This window comes from Cavia porcellus, unplaced genomic scaffold (genome assembly GCF_034190915.1).
Source record: "Cavia porcellus strain 051 isolate PalLab524CR breed Dunkin Hartley unplaced genomic scaffold, mCavPor4.1 scaffold_34, whole genome shotgun sequence".
Taxonomy (NCBI): Eukaryota; Metazoa; Chordata; class Mammalia; order Rodentia; family Caviidae; genus Cavia; species Cavia porcellus.
In genome coordinates this window covers 15,068,011-15,093,217 of record NW_026947517.1, presented here as the reverse complement: position 1 = coordinate 15,093,217, position 25,207 = coordinate 15,068,011, and the positions used below count along the sequence as shown (strand labels likewise).

Sequence of the window (25,207 nt, the reverse complement as noted above, 5' to 3'; positions counted from 1 at the left end):
TGAAAATATGGTCATACTCCCAAAACTGTTACACAAATTGCAATGCAATTCTGATCAAAATACCATTAGCATACCTCACAGATATAGAGAAAACATTTCTAAAAATCATTTAGAAACAGAAAAGATCTAGGATAGCAAAACCAATCCTGAGAAACAAAGGCAATGCTGGAGGCATCATGATCCTAGATTTGAAATTCTACTACAAAGGGACTCTAATAAAATCAGTATGGTACTGGCAAGGAAAAAGACATAAGGAACAATATACTAAAGTAGAAGATGAGTACAGAACTGTAAAGACATTCAGCCACTTCATTTTTGGCAAAGGAGTCAAACATGGTCACTTGGCAAAAGGCTTTGTAATAAATAGTGCTGAAAAAACTGGCTTTCTACAGCCAAACACTAAAACTAGACACATGTCTATCACCATGAAATAAATTAAAATCAAAATATATCAAAGATCTAAATATTAAACAGAAAAACTAAATCTAATGGAAGACAATGTACATAGAAATCTTGAAGACGGGTAAGCAGTGATTTGATGAACAAAATGTAAACTGCACACGAAATACTTCAAAGAATCAACAACTGGGATCTCAATTTATTAAAGAGTTTTACACATCAAAAGAAATCAATGCAGTGAAAAGAAAACACACAGAATGGAAAAAAATTATCTAAGTTTCCCTCAGACAAAAAACTTCTATCTAGAACATGTAAAGAATTGAAAAAAAATATGATATCTAAATTCAAAGATGTAATCCAAATAAAGGCATTTTAGAAGAATATACACATCTCAGATAAAGAAGTACAAATGGCAAGTAAATACATGAAAAAATATTCAACATCACTGGTCATTTGAGAAATGCAAATTTAAAAAGCACTGATATTTCATCTCACTCCAAAAAAAATGGTTTTCATGAAGAAATCAATCAATAACAAATGTTGGCATTGCTATGGGATAAAGGAACCCTTATGCCCAGTTGGTGGGAGTGTAGACTGCTCCAATCACTGTGGAGATTCCTCAAAAGGAGGTTCATTGCTAACCAGCTATTCTCCTTCTGGGTATTTTCCAAGAAAAAGTTAAAACAACATACCACATAAAAGTTGTGCCATCTCTCAACAGTTCCACAATCTGTAACAATAGAGCATTTGGGGACATTTAAGATTCTGTCTTAGTTACCTTTCCCTCATTGTTGAGACAAAATACTTGACACCCAAAATTGAGAAGAGAAGGTTTATTTCTTACAGTTTTGGGGGTTTCAATGCATACTGAGCTAGCTCCCAGGCAGAGTGGCATGGTTGGCTCGCAGTTCATGTCCACCACAAACAGCAATAACAAACAGAAAAAGAAGGAAAACACACCTTCTTCCTACTGTTAGAGTGTGCTGGCTCCACTCCTGGCAGCTCTTATACCACCAATCCCAGTGCTAGACAATGAACCAATCATGAACACTACTAGATTCACCTGCATCCACATGGGATTATTACTTGCTTCCTTTAAGAGTAGTGGATTTAAACATTTGAAGACAGCAAATAATTTGCTCTACTGAAGTCAGATTGTGAATTTCAACAAGAACAATCCTCTAAACAAGTATATGAAAAATTAAAAGATGTATTATCGGTTGGCACTAGTGGCTTTCTAGTTGCCATGAGCCACATTTTCCCATAAACAATATGAAAACCTCTGATGCAAAGCTGTCCAACATTGTCCTATACATCTTACCTTCCCTACAAAGGGACACAGATCTTGTCTTCTTGTTAGGTCTTTTCCCTTTAATCACTATGTAGGAATACATATAAAATTATAATAATAATAAATGTGACAAAATTACGAACTCAAAGAATATTTCCCAATGCCTTGTCATTGCTCCACCTCCCTAAATAGTCATCTACATTAAGAGATTTTATAAAGACTGCTGGAGTGTGTCCTACTTAGTATTGTTCCTTTGAAGTGCAGCTCATTCTTTATCTACAGATTCAAATTTTTCTGAAACTAAAATCATATCTACAAACGTAATAGAATTTCTTCCTGTGATGTCCTTACTGTCACTCAATAGGTAATTCTTACATTAAATACAGCTGTTTCCTTGAGCATCATAAGGTTCTGACTGACTTAAGCAGTTCTCACAAAGACTAGACTCAAGTGAAGAAGCAGCATGTGAAATGAGAAACGGGATGGGAAGTGACAAAATGAGTGGGTACAGGTGAACAAAAGCCCTTGAAGGATTCTTTTCACACACATGACTAATGCTCTGCAGTCAAAGCCTTTACAGTGTACACTATGTTCTTTGTAGTTGAGTTTTACACTGATTTAGCAAATATCCCCAGGCTGGGGATATAGCTCAGCAGCACACAGTCTGCTTGGCAAGTGCAAGGTCATGAGTTCAACTCCTAGAAGTAAAAAAACAAACAAAAAAAAACAGTATTTCCTATATAGATTGATGCTTTTATATCATCATTGCCATATTTGCCACTTTTGATTCATCAGTAAACTAGATCTTTTTGTTTTTAAAATGTATTAAAATTATTCATTTTAAAATACATTTTATTCAGTTGGCTTTGTATAATTTTGATGATTTGGTACAATATATTTTAGTTAATAAACATGATCATGAATGTACAGTTCATACTGAAAATTATTTGATAAGACATATAAAATATAATAAGAATTAAATTAAATAAGATTAAATTAAATTAAATATAATATAAAATGTTAGAAACCAATATTTTAAAATATTTCACATAACTATTTCAAAATATGCATTAATTATATTTGTACCAACTCCCTTCAAAGAATGTGATCATTATGTGCTACAAAATCATGCTGATAAAAGATAAAATGTTGAGAAAAAATTTTTAAAATATATTCAAAATCAAATTTAAGTAAGGTAAACATACACAAATTCAATCATGGAGTGCTCTTAATTTCACACAGATTTTAAAGTTATTTACAGTGCCTTTAGTGCAAATATCTTTCATTAAGTTGCATAATATTTCTAGTTTAAAACATGTTTTAATTACTTATTTTTTAATGTTGCTCTAGATAATTTTAGCTTAATGATGCTGCACTTCTTAAGAAATGTCAGGGTAGTTGAATTGCAATTTAAAATTTTTACATGTGAAGATATACCTGTCAATCATTCAAAATTGCTTTTAGGTTTAATGAATACATTTCCAATACTTAGGAAACAACCAAAGTAAAGACTGTTGAGAGGACCTTGATGTAGAAAAATAAGAATGAGTTTGAATATTTAAGAGTAATAAAATTATTCTGTTGCATATATTTTCTTGTGTTTAAAAAATGTTTTGACCTGGACGTGGTGGTGCTTGCCTGTAACCCTAGCATGTAGCAGGCTGAGGCAGGAGGATTCCTATGTGTTTGGGGCCAGCCTGGGCTACAGGGTGATTTCAAGGCCAGCCTGAACTGCATAGCAAGGCCCTGTCACAAAAAAGATAAACAAAGATTTTGATTATAATCAAATTAACATCATTTAAAATATCTGTGGCTTATACATTATTCACTTCTAATCAAACTGTAGGTCTAAATATCAAAGTGTTACTTTAAACATGAATGTTACCATGTTTCATTATCAATAGTAATGTTTTAAATGATAGAATTCATCTAGATATAGAAAAATATCCATATAATATATTAGGATTTGATTGACCTGTTTGCAAAATGAAAATTACATATTTATTTACATTTACTAGATGATGCTTCACACATTTAAAACAAACTTTCTTGTCAATCTGATGTGAAACACACAAAAGAAAAGCTGTTAAAACTTTCTCTGTGGGGCAGCTTTTGTGCTACTTATTTCACTAGAGCTAGTGAACGTATCGAGCTACTTTTTTTCACCCACAGGGTCTTAACTCTCGTTTCCAGGACTCTGCCTTCTAACTACAATGCCCTATTACTCACCACCTCTCCTATGAAAATTTTTAGTTTGATATGGTATCTTTCTCACAATTAATAGAGTGAGCATGTGCTCATTGATTTCCTCTTACTCTTTTTCCCTCCACTTGATTCTGAATGGGAAATAGAATTTACTCTCCACTGAAACATCCACAGTAGAATTTAAACTACAAAAGAATTCATCAGAAGTTCAGTCTACTTTTGCAACAGGATTTTTAAGTTTCAGTGAAATAAAAATCAAATCATTTACAACCTCAAGAATGGTGTCTGAAAAGCAGCTGAGTTTTAGAAACATGTTATGGTACATAATGGAAAAAGAGAGAGAGAGACAGACAGAGACAGAGAGACAGACAGAGAGAGAGACAGACAGAGAGAGACAGAGAGAGAGACAGAGAGATAGAGAGACAGAGACAGAGAGAGAAAGAGAGATGTAGGTATATATAAACATTACAGAAAGACACAAAAGTTACTTTTGAAAATAAAGTCTACAAGTAAATTAAAATTCATATTTTGTCTTTCAAAAAGACAAAGCAGAAGAAATAGTAACTGAGAGAGGAAATAATAGCCAAAATAATTTTAATGCTTGAATCCTAATAACAAGTTTATGCTCTAATATGAAAAGACATTTCATATCTGTCCTCCCAAAGAAAAATACGAAAGTTTGTAGATACAAAATTTTAAACTGAATGTGTGCAATATTTCAGACAATAGTAATGAGGGATATAGGAAGAAAAATACTCTGGAAATAATTCAGTATTGACTGATATGAAACTTGAATCTATTCTATAAAATAGAATGTATGTATAGTATGTATACCCTAGGAAAACTAAAATGCGTAAAAGAATATATTGTTATCTTACAAGGAGTTGTTCAAGTTATAAAATCAAAGCATAAAAAATGATCAATCAAACAATGACAGCACCAAATATTGTTTGATGAGCTAACAAAAAATTAGTAGTATGGTTATCTACCTTGCACTGGTTTTGCTTTTTTTCTTTAAATAAAAAATAATATATTAGTGTATAATTCTGAATATAATTTAGGAAATAAGTAAATTAAAATCATTTACGGTAATATGAAAATTACTTTTAAATGCAATGATGTAAGAAAATTTCAAGAAAAAAGTGAAATAAACACCAGATTTCCACTTATGTACAATGTACAAGCATAAAATACAATCTTTATGCTTATAAATACATTTAAAATCATAAAACATAATATGCATTACAGACATGAGACTTGAAAGAGTAGTTATCTTGGGATATCTTAGGTACAAATAACATTACTAATATACTATTTAATGGATTTTGTATCCAAAAATAGTTTTATTTTTATCATTTTTTTCACAAAGTATTTATTTTTAAACATGACAATGACAAGAAACTATTATTACCCCTCATATGTGCAAAGAAGACAAAAGCAATAAAAAGGTGCTTTAATGAAATACACTAACATTAGATAAATAAGAGAAAATGTTATCCATTAAAATGTCAAGAACTTTTTAATATTTCCTGACTGACTAACAGACAATCATAAAACCAAAAGATGCGAACCCTGGAGTAATTTCCATACTGCACCTGCAGCTTGTCCCTCTGACCACACCTTTCCTCTCAGTGCCATCCCCCTTCTGTTTCACCCTTTTCTTGTGAAACAGTTGGCAGAATACCAGCAAAGATGTGGAGATGATCCTTCTAACTCACTTGGGTAAAGCTCCAAAGTAACATAAAGCACAGATCTCCAGGAATCAGGCAAGTGTGGTGGGTTCTTGATCTTTAATCTTATTGCTCAGAGAAATTGTTTACTAAACACTGGAAATGTAATAAAAACCAGGAATCATGCAAGTCAGTGACAAAGTTAATAAAAAATTTTATCCAAAATAGTAGTGTTAACTATATTTATATTTAATTAGCCTCAACAATAAATAAATCACACTTTTGCCTAAAATTGTAAACTACATAACAGTACCAAATTAAAGATAACATAGTCTACTAGCAGTAGCTTTTCTCTAATCACCAATTCTAAAATTTGAGTCTGTGAAAATTCAGATTCACACTGTTGGTATTAAATATAAATTTTAGGTCCTGCATTATGTTTTCCTAATTCACAGAAAATATTGTTTTCAAAATTGTTAATTCTATGCAACTCCTATAAAATGATCACTTATTTGCAAATTAAACAGATTTATGATTCCTTGACAAATAATCATGTTAAAAACCAAATGACAACAAAAGTAACAGAAATTATGCCACATCATATTTATAATGTAAATTCTCAAAAAAGACTCATTGCATAATCAATAATATGAGAGCTGTTCAAATTTCACTTCAGTCTCTAGTGTTCCCACTGTCCTCATTTCTAAACTTTATGTACTGATTGTTTTCACCTGGGAACAACGTGATGAAAACTAAATAAAACACTTAAGGTTAAAAAAAGGAGGTAAACAATGAGTAACTGTTAGATATTCAACAATTTTATTACTTAGGTATTTATGTTAATACACTTTTTATTTTGTAAGCATGTTCATGAAACACTTATTTCATGTTTCCACAAGGTGAATTGCTAAATACTTAACTCAACTGTAGTATTTTTTTCCACAATACAAAGGGTACATAGGAACAATTAAAACATGTTTTTATGCCTCTCCTAGGTGCCTTTGATAACATCCTCTGTTAAAGGCCTTTTTCATTCCACTAATTAAGGGCTAAGATTGAGTCCAGTAGTGAGAATTATATGCAGTTAATTTGGGACCTCTTGGAGGATTCTGTAGTTCATTACTATCTTATCAGGCCACGAAATTCTTTTGCTATATGAAGAAAAGTCTCGCGTTAGTTACCTGCTGCTGAAAGTATCTGGCTATCCCCCGTCTCTGTACTGTATTGCCTTTTTAAGAGAATCCACTTGTAACACTTCTTGTTCTGAACTCTTTTTTGTCAAATTATGATTACACGTGGATACTGAGTGCTGCTAACCAAGCAGCTGTCCTCACTGGAGGCTGGCAACAAAGGGGGTGCCAATTATTTTCTACAGAAAATCTTCAGGAAAAACAACCCTTGATGTGAAAAAGCTGCACTTTCATTACTCTCTGGTCCTATGTCAATATTTCTTTAAGTAATTGACTACAAGTCATAATTAACCAAGTGGGGACTACCAAGTTTTAACAACTTAAAAACAGCTCGACTATAGTTTCAAACACATGTTTCTTTCTTTCCTAAGAGAGTGAAAAAGTAAAAGATACAGTTAACACTCAAACTAATTTATTTTTATATATTTTATAATCAATATCATGATAAAAGAAACATCAACAACCTATGCAATAAAAGAATCTTGATGTTAATTTTTTTTTAGTTAAAGGAAAGACACTGGAGGCTGAGTCAATGATATCTGAAAATGATTTATGCTTCAGTGTCTGAAATTCCGTAACAGTCAAGCACACAATGATCTAAGTGAACAGCTAAAATCTGATTATCCATGAGTAGTAACTAAAAAGGCCGCACAGAGAAAATCTTTGCCAGTAGATGAAACCTTCATGTTTTTAAATTTTATTAATCAATTTTTCAAAAAAACATAGGGGTAACAAAGCTTTTAGACTTAAATCCTGTGAAAGTATTATTTTTCACTCTTAGAAGAATGCTTAACAGACATCAACTTTCTCAATCTTGATTTTGAAGTAAGCTTAGCAGGAAAGAGCTTCAGCTAAATGGAAAGTGTATTAGAGTTTTAAATGCTTGATTGTCTTTCACGGATATAAATCAGTGTCTAGTTTCTGATTCCAACTTTATTTTTGGATAGTTATCCCAATTATAAATGCTTGTAGTTTCATGATAGTGTGTTTCTGGGCACATTGTTTTCTATTTAAAGCATTCCTTCTCAAAAACCAAACACTGTGGAAATTGAGTAGGTTCAAGAAGTAATTGTGGTGAATTAAAGAAACTTTATACAACACAACACATAGTAACTTGTGTTGTAAATGATGAGGTCCATTTAAAGCACCTGAAGACAAAGTTTTAGTATCACAAGATTCCTCTCTTCAAAAGTTACTTTATCATTTTTCTAAAGTAGAAAATAGTATGAGGAGCCAGAGGCATAAGCAAGTCAATGGTAATGTCCAGGCAAACAATAAAGTAACAAGAGGAAATGTAACTCGTGAAGTAAAGAATGATAGTAAAATGAAGTTGTCATGATATCTTCAGTCACATTTCATAGCAATGTTTTGTGTGGCATTGTGAGTAGTCAAATAATATCAATAAAAAGGAAGTTGCTTTAAATATCAAACATCTACATTTAATAAAAATGCTGGCCATAATATAATGATAATTTCCATATGGGTCAAGGGAGAATGAGAAGTTGTCAGTCAAAAGATACCAATTTTCACTACACAAAGGAAGTAAGTCCAAGAGATCTAGACATTAACATGTAAGTGACTATAGTGAAAAATATTGTATACTTCACAATCACTGAGAATTAACTTAAATCTTCTCACCACCAAATAATAAATATGCATGATGATTATTGAACACATTGGCCTTTGAAAATCTATACATATATGAAAATATCAAATGTAATATATGCATGCATATATATACATATATTAAAAATAAGTGCAAAAATTAGTGGTCAGATGGTATGTTCATGAATTTGGAACATCAAAAGTTGCCAAATGATGTTATATTCTAAAGGATTTGTTATGAAACCATTAACATACTGTTTCTTCATATAGCGAAAGAATTTCATGGCCTGATAAGATAGTAATGAACTACAGAATCCTCCAAGAGGTCCCAAATTAACTGCATATAATTCTCACTACTGAACCCAATCTTAGCCCTTAATTAGTGGAATGAAAAAGGCCTTTAACGGAGTACATTTTCCATACAGTCTTTTAAGTGTGTTTCTGTTAATACCATTTCCTGTGCTGTACCATGTCACTGGCCTATGAAGATGATGTCCCTGGCTTGCATAGTGTGAAGCTACTGTGGTCGCATAGTCCTATTCTGACACTTGGGACAGAGTCTTCTGAAAGGATGGACAAGAGGTGGGAACAAAGCTCCAACAGGAAAAAACTACATGACTGCTACAAAGAAAGATAATGCGACTGTGTTTCAGCGGCCATTTGCATATTGTAAATTTTGCTCTAAGTGCTAATCTCATTAAAATTAAAAAATAAATTCTAAAACTTTTATTATTATTATTATTATTATTATTATTATTATTATTATTTTGTACCAGGAATTAAACTCAGGACCTCATGCTTGCCAGACAGGCATTGTTCCACTGAGCTATATTCCCACAAACTAATGCTTACTAAAAATAGTTATATGCAGTTTATTAGCTAAATACCTTGATTCTGTATGTAAATAGCTTTCACTTATGGTTAAATTACTTTTAGTCAGCTCTATTTGACACACTAAGTATCACTTTTCTCCCATCAAAGCAAGCATGTTGTTTAGTTCCTATTTATAGCAATAAATTGCAACTTAGATCCAGAATGTCACTTCAGGGTCACCATATTAGGTAAGCCATATTTCCTTCAAGTTCCATGAATGATTATTTATAGTATTTGTAGTTTAATTAAAAAAAAAACTAAGAAAATTGCTAGTGATCTCCATCTGGGTCTTGCTTCAGATGTAATTCCTTTTACTTTACTGCTGATCTGAGATTTCAGATTCATTTTTAAAGCCATGATATATTTTTTTTCAAAAATTTCTGTGAAGTTTATCTATAGTTCAGCTTTTAAAGGATGTAGAAAAATGAACTAATAATCGTTGAAAAGAAATTGATGTTTTAGCACTACAAAAGACACAGCTCAAGATTAATAGCCTGCTCCATTATCTGTTAATGCCTTAGTTCTTTTTATACAAAAATATTTCCTTAAAATTGTCATTTTCAATGATTAAAGATATTTATTTTTCTTTCCTTTTTCGGCATAATGTTTGCTTTATTCATGTAATAGGAAAACCAACATTGTGGAAGAAAAAGAAAAGGTCCAATAAATTCTAATCCTCTGGGTCGCAGAGACCTATTGGAAATGCCATCATGCCACAAAATGTCTTCCTGTGTCATCACTGCAGTAGCATCTGGCCACATTTGACCAGACAGAGCTCAGGTCAAAGGACGGGAATAACGAAGAGAGGGATATTCTGTCTAACACATAACTTAGACGATTAGAAGTACACTACATATCAGGTAATACAGTACAATGACTACAAAAGCAAACATACTAAAAGAAAAAAGTGGTTGACAATAAAGCAAATATTTTTAAATTACACATTTAAATTTTTATTTAGCAGCATAAAGAGGCATCTAAATTTATGATGCAGGTAAACACAATAAGAGTGCGTATAAGACCATTATTTTTTCCTAGCAAATGTTAAAATTACAAGATACCTACCACATAATTATGATGCTACGGAGCAGAGGTGATTATAAATTCAAAAGTGCTGTATATGTCACTTAACATAGTACTTTTGCTTTCTAGTAAAAAAGAAAAGTAATAAAATGAAATCATGTTGGGACTGGGGATTGGCAAGTACGAGGTTTTAAGTTTGATACTCTGCCTGGTACACACATATACACACATACACAAGAAGAAATCATGCTAACATTTTTAAATTAAACTCCATACTTCCACATTCAATAATACTAGTTTAATTAGCACTCATGTTGTTGATTAAAAGATAAACAATGAGCTGGGATTTAGCTCAGCAGCACAAGCACCTGCTTGGCAAATGCAAGGTGGTGAGTTCAATCCCTGGTACAAAAACAAACAAACAAAAAGATAAACAATGAAAAGTCAGTTGTTTCTGTGATATAAAGAAAATTACTGAATTTTAATCTTAACATACTGCCAGAACCACTAACAAGTACTATCCTATTGGGACTAATATTTAACTGTTAATTTTTCAAAGATTTTACTGGGTGATATATACACAATATTATATTAAATTATATATATGTATTTATTCTTTTAAAATTGTGTCTGTTCATCTGCATTACCAACTTGTAAAGATGAAGAGACTTTGAAAGAAGTGATTGGATTGTGAGGATATCAACCTCATCAATGGGTGAGTTTATCATTGAGTTTACAACGAAGTGGGCTTTAGGGTGTGGGTCCGGCTGGAGGAAGCAGGCCACAGAGACAGGACCTCGGGGACTGCATCTGTCCATCAACTCTCTTTGGCTTTGCCCTGTTCTCCCACCCTTCTAGGATATTTTGAGCTGTCTTCCTGTGAATGCTCTACTGCCATGATATTTGAGCCTTAAAGTTAACCAATCATGATTTGAAAACTCTGAAAATGTGAACCAAAATAAGCTTTTCTTTTAAATTATGAGGTTTGGAAGTTTTGTCCAACAACAGAAAAGTGAACAGTTCAGAAAATTTCCAATAGAGAAGTGGGGTCATTACTGTAACTACACATGACCATGGGGCTCAGAAGCCTTTGTAACTATTTCTCAGGAGGAATGTGTGATTTGGTGATGTGGGCTTCAGACTCCTAGAAAGCTATAAACAGAGACTGATAGATGATTATCACAGTAGCTCAGAAGCTCTGAATGTTAAACAGAATTTAGAATAAAAATTGTACTCAAGAAGCTTTAGACTTCTGATGGAAAAAGAGAATTCTTTTGACAATTGGACAAGAGACCAAAATGCTATATTCTTACAAATCATTTTTCTACAGTTTATCCACATGCTAAAATTATGTAAGGTGGAGTTCTAGGATGATGCATTAATTGGTCTGGTGGAGCAAAAATACTATAAGACCAGCATCCCTGCCTGCTACGAGATCCTGAGAGGCTGCTGAGTCCCTGGGAGTGGAGTGAAGCTGCAGTGGATACCACAGAAACTTGGAGATGCCAGGAAAATGGAACATGGTCCAAAAAGTTATGAGCAAGGAGCAGAACCAGCAGAAGAATGAGGTCATGGTGTATTTGAAGATCAAATGTATTTGAAAGATGTAAGGTTATTGAGAAATTAATCATAGTTTAAAGATGTGTAATTAAGTGTCAAATTGATAAAGTGATAGTCTTCAATCAGTTGAGCTTCACTGTAGTCTTGACTGGACTGAGAGACCCCTGGAGAGGTGTTAGATTGTGAGGGCAGTAACTTCATTAAAACTGAGTTTGTATTTGAATGGGCTTTTAGGACTTGGGGTATAGTTTAAGAAAATGGGTCAAGAGAGCATAACCTTGCGGACTATATTAGTCACTGAAACTTTTTTCTTTGGCTCTTTGTAATCTGCTCTGCTTTCCAAATGCCATGAGTGTAGCAGCTTTCCTCTGTGATGCTTTTCCACCAGGGGGACTGAAATCTCTGAAAGTATGGGCCAAAATGAAGCTCTGTGAATTTAGATTGTAAATGTGAGAAATTTTTGCCCCCGAACAGAAAAGCGACAAATGTGATTCTCAAACAATCATAAAATTCAGATATCTATCTACCTAATATATTGTATGCTCTAAATACATTAAACACTAACAATCAGTAAACTGAACATTTTCAGTAAGAATATATATATATGTATATATATATATACATATATATATATTCATCTATATCATATATAATGTATATTTATTTTTATTCTTAACAACCTAGACCGTGCAAGTGTCATAAAGACATCTACAAAAATATGTTTAATATTTGGAAGCCTCTTGATAAGAGTTTTAGTTTTCAAGTTATAAAACTTTTTTCATACTTGAATTCACAAAACAATTATATAATGCAGAAACGAATGCAGAATCATTATATGTATTTTAATATGAGTAAATGGCGAGTGAGAAATAAGTGACATACCCAAATTCACATAAAAGCTAATGAATATTCTTAGACTAGGTCCTCTAATTCAATTTCAGTATTTAGTTGTTCAAATCTGGAATGTTCCCTGAACGTCCACATGTTAAAGGTGATTCCTGAGACTGGGGGGCTGTAGAACAAGAGTTGGGGCTTGGTGAGTGCTGTGCAGTCATCATGAACACATGCTCTGAGGAATTATGACTCAGGCTGTCTCTCTGTGCTCACGATGCGAGCAGGGTTACTTCACCACAAACTTCATGCAGTCTTGTGCTGCCCTGTCCTCATCAGAGGACTGAAACTATTAAGTCTTTCTCATCTAGACTGCAATCTCTAAAACTGTCGGCAAAATTAAACCTTTTCTTTTCACAAACTGACAATCATACCTTAATTGACTAATACATTTATTTCACCGCCCCTCATTTCTGAACTATGGTGGAGAGATTTATGCATTCCAGTTAATACCTCCATGAGATACTCTTAGAAACTGGTTCACATTTATTTACTATTCTTACCATATTGAGTTTTTGTTAGAAACATGTTTTTCTTACTTTCATGCTATTCTGTTACTTAAAATGAAACATATTTAAGGAGACGTGGAAGCCAATCTGAGAAAAAAAACTGTCAATTTGCCTATTTATTAAAGAGTGATAGATTTTTGAAAACAATAAAATATACAACTTAAATAAAAGTTATCAAATAAATGTTTCCTAGATGTGAATGTATGGGCTAGTAACTAAAGCAATGATTTCCTTTATTTTTTAGCCTTGACTAATAACAGTTCTTAAAGCAAATCCCACAATTACTATTATACTTCATATTGTATTGAGACAATATACTAGGTGTTATAATATCTATTAAGTACATTTAATAATATGTTACCATGGTGATATAAAATTTCATATTTTTAAACCACTTAGAAATTTTGAATTATTCACATTTTACTTTTAAATAATAGAATTTAAATTATGCAAACATCTGAAGTACTATTGAGTACTTTGAATATAAGCATTTTACTATTTAGCCACAAAGAAAGATAAATTTGAGTTTTTAGGAAAACGATTGCATTCTGAGAACAAAATGTTAAATGACATTAAACAAGTGCACAAGTTGAATACCACATGGCTTTTCTTATATGAGTTAGGAAAAATGTATAAAGCAAAATAAATGATAGGTAATAAGAATTAGGAGGATAGATCTTTCTCAGTGGAGAAGGGGATCCCCAGGTGGAAGGGAAGGAGTACTGTAAAAGGAATTAAAGTGTGTTATGTACTTGTAATAATTCTGCACAAGACATATAAATAGTATATGTACTATATGCATATACAAAGTAGGATAAAAATACATATAATTTTGGAATGTCTTTAGTAGTATTACTTAAAATGTAGTTAACTGAATATAACTAAATTTCATGGGCAATGTTGCATTTGTAAATCAATTTTTAAATTTTCAATTTAGACAAAAAGTACATTTAGCTACCAGAACTCATTTAATTTTACATAAATATTAATCTCTTTGAGACTGTGGCAAATCTGATTGGTTTTCAATGTGAAATTAAAATGCAAAAAAAAAAAACTTCTCTTGGGCTTACTTATGAATAGAATTTTTCACTAATCATTATTTAACAGAGAGCTGTATGATGATCAGTATTTGACATTTTCATGTGGTAGATTTCAAAGCTTGAAACTACAAAAAGTAGGTCCACCTCAAAATACTGTTTATCTTGGAGTCTTGCAAACTTTGTCTCTGTGAAAAGAGCAAACTTAGCAGCAACCCTTTGAATTCTATTCCTCTGTTGTAATCTGCAAGTGACAGAGCCACAGCCACTGCTAGTGAGTAGCCTAGCAGCAAATAGGAAAATAAACAGGTTAAAATAAATTAAGAAAATTTATTTATCTTTAAAACATGTTTTGATGTAATTACTGTTAACTTTATCACTGAATAACAAGTACTTATATTTTGCAATGTTGTTGAAAAGTAAGCACAAAATATTCATTGTAAAAATGTTACTATAGCGTGAGGGCAACTACTGGCAAGGCCAAGGGGTATGGGGAAGAGGGCCCCCCTCACCAAAGCCGGCCTTGGCTCCCTACTCACTCAGAACCACGAGAAGGGCACCCCTTGACTCTGGAGGCGCAGGCACGTTTTTAACCAGCAAGAAAAAGTCACACAGGACTGGCATTTCTGGAGCAGAGCAGGGTTTGGGGCTCCCGTGAGGAGCCAGGACCCCTCAGCGCTGCCCTGTCCTCACTTTGACCATTTTCAGGTTGCTGTTGGAAGAATCGGTCCCGCAGCCCCGCGTGCCCAGGCGGTGCCAGGCGTGCACTAGTCTGAGCCCCAGAGTTTGGGGTCATCGCTCCCACTGCCTGTCAAGGAGCTGCCCGGCCTCCTGCACACTCTACAGCTCCTCCGGTCTCGGCCTGCCTGCCCCAACCCTAGTGACCCTCTCTCAATCCCAGGAACTGGGCTGTCAGAGGCCCAGGATTTTATGATTCAATAAAATCACCAATAAGCTGGTGATATATTAAATGTTCATTTTTCTAGTATTACAAATAAGTTTATGCAATAAGAAATAATTTATAACATTATCTGATCACAAATAATAGAAATATTCCTTTAAAACTCAGTAAGCATTTCTATGTGCATCTGAAAAGAATATGTACAAAGCAGATTTATTTGCAATTTTGTGAGGTCTTCCTCTGATCTTTATAGTATTTATTCTTGAATCTTTACTACTCACATGTAGTGATTTAAGAGTACATTTTCCTTTTAAATACACTAATGTTTTTCATCATGTAAATAATATTTGAGTAAAAATTGTGGCTTTAAAAATAGCTTTCATACTTTAAAGAATTTCAAAATTTTCAATAATTGAGGCAAACCTAACTAAATTACTTTGTATTTTATTTCATTTGCAAAAGTCAGACAGGAAGCATATAAAACAGAATTATGATGCAAAATTTTTTATAGTAATTTAAAATTTACCCATTCCAAAATAACCCAAAATGGACTGTTCATTATAAGTATAGTTCAATTGATTTTCAAAATATTTATTCAAGTTTTTCAAAGGTAAACTGTCATAGTTTTAAAAATTGGTCCATTTTACAATCACAGTATTGGAATGATTTTGATACCTGTCTAGGCAATGTAAAATTATTAAAACTCATTATGTAATTGGATTCATAAATTGTGATTGATAACTTAAAAGATATGAAGAGGCCTCTTCATCCTGTGTTATCTATAATTTGGTATATTCATAGAACAAATTTCAGGTCATAAATTTTAAAACGAGAAGTTTTTACCGCTCAGAAAATAGTATATTTACTTTTGGCTCCCTAATGCTGCTTATAAAACTAGATATAATTAATTTTGTACTCTGCCACATGTAGGTTTCAAGATAGCCATGAACACTGGAGAAGGCAACAGGGTATCTATAAAACGTGTAACAGTACAGATTTGGAGGAACACTTGACACAAGTTGTTGGAGGGGGGAGATATCTGTCCACTTACCTAGTCTTAGTTGCAAAGCAGAGGAGGAAAGATAAGTCCTTCTATTTTAGAAACACCATATTCTAACCATCTCCAGGAATGAAATGTGTGCCAAAGCCTGGAATATGATCAAAGTAATTTAAAAGATACTTTTGCAAAGTCAGCAATGAGAGAACTTTTACGATAACCAAGCAAGACAAATATCACCTGAAAATTCATGGCTATTGTTTTATTTATGTGACCTTAGTCTTAGCCAGCTTTGGTGCTACAGGCCTCTAATTTCGGCTTTTGAGAGGGTAAAGAGTCAGGAGGATCACCATCCCAGGCCACTTAGTAAGAGCTTTTCTAAAAATTAAATTTGAAATTTGGCTGGGGATATAGTTCAGTGATTCTTGAGATCAATGTCCAATACCACAAAATAAACAAAACAAAACATACAATATTTTAAATCCTTGAGTTTTAGGAAAAATAACTCTCCTGAAGTCTGAGGAGATATTGGACGAACCTATGAGAGAAGTGGTCAAGAATCAAAAAGAGAACAAGGCCCCACAGGTGACATATCAGAGCTCATGTTCACAAACCTCATCAAGCAGCCATAAAAGTCTATCTGGAGACCTGAGAAAGCACTACTCAGGTTATTAACCAGAAGAAAGCAAGAAAAGGAAAGGTACTAAACTGTGATGACATTATCATGGATCCTTTTCCTCCTTAGGAAAGCCTTAAACTAAAAGCAAAGCAAAAATATTTTAAGGAAATAAAATATTGTACAAATATCTCCCATTGATATAGACAGAAATAAACAAATACTGCTTTACAAAATTTAGGATTTATAAGAGAGTATCATCATGATGTGAGTGAAGCAAGGCTAGTCCAACAATGAGAAATAAATTATTTACCTATTAAAAGACTAAAGATGGTTAATGGCAAATTTGTCATACATGTGGGACAAAGAGGAAAAGATTAAAAAGAATTATAAGTTGGAATTATTTTTTCAAACACCTATTACAATGATGTTTTAATATTCATATTCAAAATCAGAGTTAAAGACCTAGTGAGGCAAAATCAGTATATAAATTATATATGTGAAATATCCATTATCACAGGAAAACCAGTGGAATTCTTACACATAAATCTAAGAAAATGTCTGTGAGAGACTTGTGTTGAAAATAATAAAACTTCCTCTTCCGTAGTCCTCCTGGTGTTTGTTATCCCTGTGTTCTCTGGGCTTCCTCTTGTGACATTCCAGCTTACTAAACATTTTTCACACTTACAGATAAGAAAATTAAACAGGTGTTCATTGTACTTTCATCCAAGTAGTCCCTGCTGTCCTTCTTATTCTTTAATGATTATGCTGTCGGATTGTGAATCAGCTGTGTATTGAAGTTATAAATGTGACATAAGGCACTTTTATGAAAGCCATTTTGCATATCTACATCTTCTTCCCTGCATTTTGTTCTGGCTTCTACTCAAAAACCTAATGGGCTGGGAAAGCAATAAGGACCCAAGAAAGATTTGAAAGTTTTATTAAATGACTACTTTTTAAGCCATGCAAGGAAACAATAACTGTCACAAAAGTCTTCAAAATCTGAGGTATGAAAAAGAGTGGGGTTATTGACCACCAAAAAAAAAAGTGCAAAACAAGACAAGAAAATCTTGCACAGAAAGAGCCTGAGAACGTTCCACAAATCTGCTGCTGCTCCAGGGGAGCAGGAGAAATTGACCGGAGCCGCGGGAGACAGGAGACCAAACTCGAGCAGGATCAGCTCTCAAACTTTATTGCGTACAGCGAACCGGACCTAACAAGGTCCGCCACCCTCAACGTTGGTTCCTCTTCCGCCCATTGGGGGCAGGAACAACCTCTTATAAGGGGAAGCAGTATCCAATCACAGAGAAGCGCGTCTAACAAGCTGATAGGCTAGCGTCACGGGTAACTGGGCAGACATGACAATTTGGCGGGCTTGTTCAGGCCGGGAAGAACCCGGAAGCAGGAAATGGGCGCCATCTCAGGCGGCTTCCCACATCTCCCCCTTTTTTATTTATTAAAATAGGATGGTCTGTGGGTCCCTCCGAGGTGTCTATGACCTTGTTGCTGTTAGACACCTAGGAGTGGGCCTACCTTGTAGGCCGAGGCATGAGAGAATGTAGAGGTCTATACCCTGCTGTGCATCACCCTGTTTTGTGCATATCCTTGCGCCAGGACCATGCTCAAGGTGAGTGGTTCATTTTTTCGCAGGGCCAGGCTTTTGTGAACCGAACCTCGATGCATATAGACATTCATTCCTGCCTTCCCCCCAACCTTTGGGGCGGACGGCACTGCAGTACCCTTGGTCTCGCATCTCAATGCCAATAATTTGGCTCCAGGAGGGACCCCTGGCCTTAAAGGCCATATATATCTGAGTGGAGCCTGTCTTAGGTTGACCGGGAGGACGTCTCCCGTCTTACCCGTCATTGGCTTGCCCACTCAGCTCTTATAGCTGATGTTCTGCAATGTGAAGGAGATATGCGGCGGCCTGCTGGCCTGATGGGCCACCTGCTGCCATTTGCATGGCTGTCATAGCCGTGACCTTGACCTGTTGCTGGGTTTGCATCGGAGTTAAGCGGGTGGGTCATATTGGCTGCGGAGGATGTATTTTTCAGTGTCTGATTAAGTGTCATAAAGGGGCGGAGGTCTAAGCAAGCACGCAGCGCATTGCAAAGTTGATGCTGCGCGAAGAGGGAGGAAGTATGTTTAAGGGGATCAGGTTGAGGTTCATTACAATATCCCGTGGCCCCCCAAGTGGCCCCCACTGAACAATTCCGAAGGGTGATCAATAGGAACCCACAGAATAGAAAAAACTCCAAACCAGACATTTTAGTTTGTAGATGGTCTCGGGCGCTGAGCGTCGGTCCCAGAAGGGTCGAGTTGACTTGTGTCCGCGGGCTTATCCTCCTGTGCTTTATCAGGAACTGGTGGGGAGTTTACTGCTCGCGTCAATCTTTCCGGGACCCACAGCGGTTTGCGACCTGGTTCCTGTGGGAAAACACAAACCGCACCTCGGGTCCAGCTAACCACTGGATCCGGGCCCATCCATTGTCCTGTAAGGACATCTTTCCATCTCACCAGCCCTTTGTCGGCCGGGGACGGGTTATTGTGCTCCATGGCAGGGGAATGATTATTATGATTAAGGTTTAAAAAATTTATGGTAAAGAGTGCCAATGATATTCTTCCTTTGGGCGTTAGGCCGTGGCCTATCCCCTCTTTTTGCTTTTGTAAGACACCCTTGAGTGTCCGATGTGCCCGTTCAATGATGCCTTGTCCTTGAGGGTTATATGGAATGCCATGCTTAAGGACAACATCCATTTGTTGACAGAATGTTACAAAAGTTTTGCTGGTGTAAGCAGGACCATTGTCTGTTTTTAATATATTGGGCTTTCCCCAAGCAGCCCAGGCTGCAAGACAATGATTAATAACATAGGTGGCCCTTTCTCCAGGTTCTGCCGAAGCAAACATAACCTGAGAAGCGGTGTCAACCGAAACATGTACATATTTTTCCGAATTCTGGGATGTGTGTTTGCCAAATATGATTGGGGCGCAGTCCTCTCGGGTTAACACCAATAGATTGTTGAGGTGAAGAGATCACACAGACCTGCCAATGCCTCTAAAAGCGCCATGGTAAATGGCGCATTGGGCCCATAAGCTGAAACTGTGTCCTTGATAGCTTTAAGTTGTTTAATTTCTAAGGGCTACCGGGAATGCATGGAGACCGGAACACTCAAAGGGAAGCCGCGACCATACCCTCTGGTGGAAGGAACGTCCTCCTCCCTCCCCAGATGGGGGCGCAGAAGGCAACCCAGGAAGTAGCTCTCCCTCTAACCAGGGCGGTGCCATAGGTTGTGGTGGCAGCCCAGGGAGCAACTCCTCTTCCGGCCACGGCGGTGCAGTGGGGCCTGGCGCCCTGAAAGGGGCGATCATGGGTCGCGAACTTGCCAAAGGGCGGAAGGGCTTAAGCTCCTCCCGTAAGGCGGAGTAGCTCGGGCAGGGTGGTGTTTGGTTCCCCTTTTTATCTTCCCGAGCCCTGAATTCCTCTTTAAGCTGTGCAGGAGGGTCCTGTTTAGCGAAGACAACCTCCTCTTCTGAACCTTCCAAATCAGAATCAGAATTAGAGCCCTGAGGGTCCTCCCGAGACCCACAATCGGCAGTGGCTCCGGGCTCCTCTGAGCATTCCGATCGAGCTCTATCAAAAGCCCGTCAGGCTGTATTAGCGAAGCGAAAGCAAAACAGATGCAAAGGGAAAAGAAAAGAAAAAAAAAACCGGCATCCACTCGTGTGGCGCTCAAAATCTGTTAGGTGCGTCCACCCAACCCAGGTGACCCAGTACTCACCTGTCCCGGGAACCACTGTATCTCACGTAGCTGATCAGGGTGAAGAGAAGAGGTGCTCACGGCCTTCTGTTGTTATTGGGCCAGGTCCTCCGTCGTACTGCAGGCGACAGCAATCGCACCTCCCGGCCGAAGAGGCACGTCGCTGAGTCTTTTACCTTTTTCCCCGTACGGGCCACCAGATGACCAGAGCCGCGGGAGACAGGAGACCAAACTCAAGCAGGATCAGCTCTCAAACTTTATTGCGTACAGTGAACCGGACCTAACAAGGTCCGCCACCCTCAACGTTGGTTCCTCTTCTGCCCGTTGGGGGCAGGAACAACCTCTTATAAGGGGAAGCAGTATCCAATCACAGAGAAGCGCGTCTAACAAGCTGATAGGCTAGTGTCACGGGTAACTGGGCAGACATGACAATTTGGCGGGCTTGTTCAGGCCGGGAAGAACCCGGAAGCAGGAAATGGGCGCCATCTCAGGCGGCTTCCCACAAGAAATGAAGAGCGAGGCTTGGCTATGAAATCCTTAGGAAATCTGAGGATGAAATGAGAAGCAATACACACATAAGGCTGAAGACTGGAGCCCATGGTAGGGCCACACATGAAGCGAAATCATGCTCAAAGGACCAAAACAGAAACAGAAAATGGCATCTTTCAACTGACAACCTACACTCAAAGATGGTTGTTACCCTGCATTCATTAGAGGACCTCACTATGTCAGACTCTGCAATGAGTCGTTGAAAAGGCTTAATTCATGTTTTATGAAACAAAAGCTGGTCAAAACAGTAGAAGACAGGATTTTCTTGGTGTGATGATTAGTTTTTTCCTCCAAATGTGATGGGGATTTCCTTATGAATTAAGCTTAAATATCATAATTGATCATGTATTTTTTCTGTATATTACTTTTTAGGCTTGTGAAAAGTAGTAAGTGTTTTCACAGTTATACCTTTTTCAAATAACCACAAGTAAGAAATTCCAAATATTTTAAAAGACTTACCAAAGTAGAGGGTCTTTGAGTTTGATCCCCATACTGAAAAAAAAAGAAAAAGTAGAGGGTAGTATAAGAGAATGTATAACACTGTGATAGAAAAATACCCATTGAAATTTAAGAGGGAAATATAGAAAATCAGAGTGCCTTTGGGGACTAAATTGTATATTAGTGAATCAAGGGAATTTCTATGAATCAAGTAATTAAACAAAGGCTTTAAATTCTGAGTAACTCAACAATTCAGTCACTCTATGTGGAATCAGAACTTACATTGTTTTTTAAAGATGTGTTTGCAATTTCTTTGGGAATCTGAAAGCTGGTCTTTTCAGGCTGATTAAAAAAAAGTCAGAGCTGAAAGATGTGTGTCTCTTTAATTATTTCAGGAGGAACTGTTCCCGGGGCTTAGGAGGGTATTCCTGATCCACCTTTTTGCCTAGTAATGTTGGAGGGGTCTTCTTGGGAAGCTCCAGAACATTCTCCATGAGTCCAGCCCCAACGCACTGCACCACCTGTGCCGTTGGTACGTTACAGCGGATCCTACACAGCAGCTGCCCTGGTGGGGAGTCAGGAAAAGCTGAGAGGCCGGGTCCACGTGGAGGTTCCCGACTGGTAGGATTTTTCTACTTCTGGAAACATTCTGTTACTGTAGATTTTCCTCAGGGTAGGAATGGCAGCAATGTTTTCCCCTCAAGCTGTAGAGAGACTCTGAGATACTGTTACTAAATGTTAGTAACAAGATATTGTTACTAACACTGTGGTAGTGTATTGTTATCTTCTCTACACTGAGGACACTCTGGTGCAGTTGCTAGACCAAAACAAAGCCAAACTGAAAAAACAACAAAAGAAAATTCTTGTCATCCAGGAAAACACTGAATGTCCAGTTCTGCCAGTGATTAAAATGGTAAGCCTTTTAATTGGTCCCAAGTATAAACATGCTCATTTGGCCAGTCAAATTCCCAATCAGCATTAATAACGCTAAAGTCATTTGCTCATCTACATTTTTAATGGACTTACTCATCTTGGTATTATTTTATTCTTGTCTACATTTTACACCATAATTTTCTCCATATGTGAAGTCAACAGAAAAGTATTCCAGGTTTTGGCTTTTAAAACACCAATAGGCACTCTGTCTATTGTATCCACTTACAAACAAACATCTCTCTGTGCATGTAGAGTTTCAAGAGGAGTGCAGCTGTTCCTTAGTTCAAATGAAGATTTACATCTTAGCCTGATGCTGGTGTAACAAGTGGACTTTAGGATTTGACACAGGTAGTTAACTTTAGTTCAGGGAACACCAAGATGATGAACTCAAATTTTATTAATTTTGGCAGGCCTCATAACAAATATTATCAGTTTGGCCTGGAATCAGATAATGTTAGCAGGCCCAGTAGGGAAGCAAACAGATTACACAGAGAAAAAATGAAGACCAGGTGGGAAGGAGACAGAAGCTGACACAGCTGTGCATTTAAGACCCTCTCTACTGAATTACCTTGGCCTTTATTCTGTTTTGCCTTGTTAGGCTAAACAGCATGATTTTTCCCACCAGCACAGCTGCACCTGAGGAGCCTGCGCAGGAGCATCCTGACTGTCTGCCTGCACTCTCGGGCTTACCTGAGGCTCTCTGTTCATGACTACTAGAAACTGAAAATTTTCATTTCTAATTTCATGATAAAACCCGAGAACGGTATCTGTTAACTTCTTCATCTTCTTTAAGTGGAACTCAGGTCCTTGTTCTTTGACACAAAGTATATTAGATAATTACAAAGGAAAAAATACAGGTTTTCCAGGTAAAGAATCAAGATGATTGTGACATATCCGAGAGCATTTTTCTTTCTGCATGTCTCTTCTACTTCATTTCATTTTTACTGCTTCCTTCATATTGTGCAACTTTCTTTTTGCATGCAAAGGGATCCTTTGCTGTTGCCCGACAGCATGCAGTGCTGTTGCATTTGGCTTGATATCCACCTTTGTCTATCACTGCAGTCTTGTCTTCTGTTTTCTGCTGTTTCTTAGCTGAACTCTCCGCCTGTCCTGTGGGTTACAGATTCTCACTGAACAGCTCACACAAGTATAGATGTTCCCTACAAACAAGAGAATTGTAAGAACAGCAAAAGAATATAATACAGTAATTTCAAAATATATTTTAGTAGCTAAACACACCACTAATATCATCAAGTATTGTTAGTTCTGTCCAGTCAAATGGCTACAATCATTTCCCTCCTAAGTCACATTTCAAATTAAACCTTGTATGTTTCCATGTCTCTGCACTATGTTGTCTTTATGTTTGCCTCTATTTTTCTCTACTTGCTTTAATTATTTGTTATAAAAATACAGAAAAAGTACATTAATTCTTTGTAGTGTTGTAGTTTAATAGGTAGTAAAGAATATGTTCTGGTGTCATTGGTTATCCCCAGAGTACTTCACAATTAGTCTGAAATTTTAGCTAAATTTCATAAAATTCAGACAATTTCCAACTATTTGATAGATACTCTGCTGTGCTCACAAAGGACATTGTCTTTGTTTATAGCTTAAATATTTATTTGGTGAAAAAGTGACCTATCTCACAGTTATTTATCCTTCAGAAAAGAAAATCCTTTTATCTTCCCTTAGCATGTCTGAGCCCATTCAATGACAACTTGGTTTCCATCTATGAGTATTACAACTTACCTCTTTTCTAAATAGGATATGTATGTAACTTTCCTTCTTGAATGCCATTTTTATGCCTTGACTTCCTTGAATTCTGTATAATTAAATATATTTTTCCATAATTTTACTTTTTACACCCTTATTGCCTGTACTATGAGAAAAGTACATGATACTTACACTCACAAAAAATATGTGTAGCAATTTTGATTATTGATTCAACCTGGTACTCCTAGATGGAGACAAAGTTAGAGAGAATGTAAGGATAAACATTAAAGAATGAATTTTTTAAAACTATTTGCTTTTTCCCTCCTTGGATTTCAGGATGTATTTAGAGGAGGGAATGAAGATTTCATCTACCAGACATCATCCACACATCTCCCAGAAGGCAATAAGTGGAAAAAAAGGGCACACGAATGCTTTGTCTATGACTTCCATTCTACCATGTGATTAAAATGTCACCACCAACTGAAAAAAGAATGAGGAGAAGCCAGTAGGAGCCAATACTTACAATAATTTGAACCAGGTATGTCAATCCAGCAAAATTCACTAACAGCAAATGTTCCGTGGGTCTCTCTTGCTCCCCAAAACCTTGCAGTGTGTCGACTAGAGAAATTTAGCAGCTTATATGGATAACTCAGCACTTCTACATCCTACAGTGTAGAGGACATGCCCTTAAGGCTCTAGGATATTGTCTGTGTCAATTTGAAAAGTTTAGAAGTTTAAGGGACTCAGCAGGGGGTCAGGGTCCTCACTTGGGAAAAGTTCTGAGACTGTGCAAGAGAGGGGCAGAGGGTGTGAGTGTTAGACCAGCAGAAGGTGGAGAGCTTGCATACAATATAAGAGAGGAAAAGAGGTTTGTTCTCCCCTTTTTGCTGTTGTTGCTTTGTTGTCTTCTGCAGCCTTGAACTGTTGCCCCTCAGTCAGGCCACCTCCCTTGGAACCAGCTGATTATGGACTGAAACAAACTGTCTGCCATATCAGGTGGTCAGAAAAGGAAGAAGAGCGGCACACTTTTAACCAACTACCAGAGTCTAGGT

General features: G+C 36.3%; 1 protein-coding gene across 9 annotated transcripts in view; it reads right to left on the bottom strand.

Annotated features, from left to right (window-relative positions):
• LOC106026840 (histone H1.8-like) overlaps nucleotides 1-25,207 on the bottom strand; it is a 123,401-nt gene that overhangs the window by 53,078 nt on the left and 45,116 nt on the right. For 5 of the 9 annotated variants that reach the window (XR_010045533.1, XR_010045532.1, XR_010045534.1 and 2 more), the window contains 4 exons: nucleotides 24,348-24,399; nucleotides 21,795-23,605; nucleotides 21,534-21,566; nucleotides 20,769-21,071 (listed from right to left, as the gene is read on the bottom strand). The exons of 1 other annotated variant lie outside the window; for it this stretch is intronic. The gene's annotated coding sequence lies outside the window, so the exon portion shown is untranslated. Of the gene's footprint in view, nucleotides 1-16,205; nucleotides 16,303-20,768; nucleotides 21,072-21,533; nucleotides 21,567-21,794; nucleotides 23,606-24,347; nucleotides 24,400-25,207 lie in introns of those variants that run through there. 3 more of the 9 variants (XR_010045537.1, XR_010045539.1, XR_010045538.1) reach the window with 2 other exon arrangements.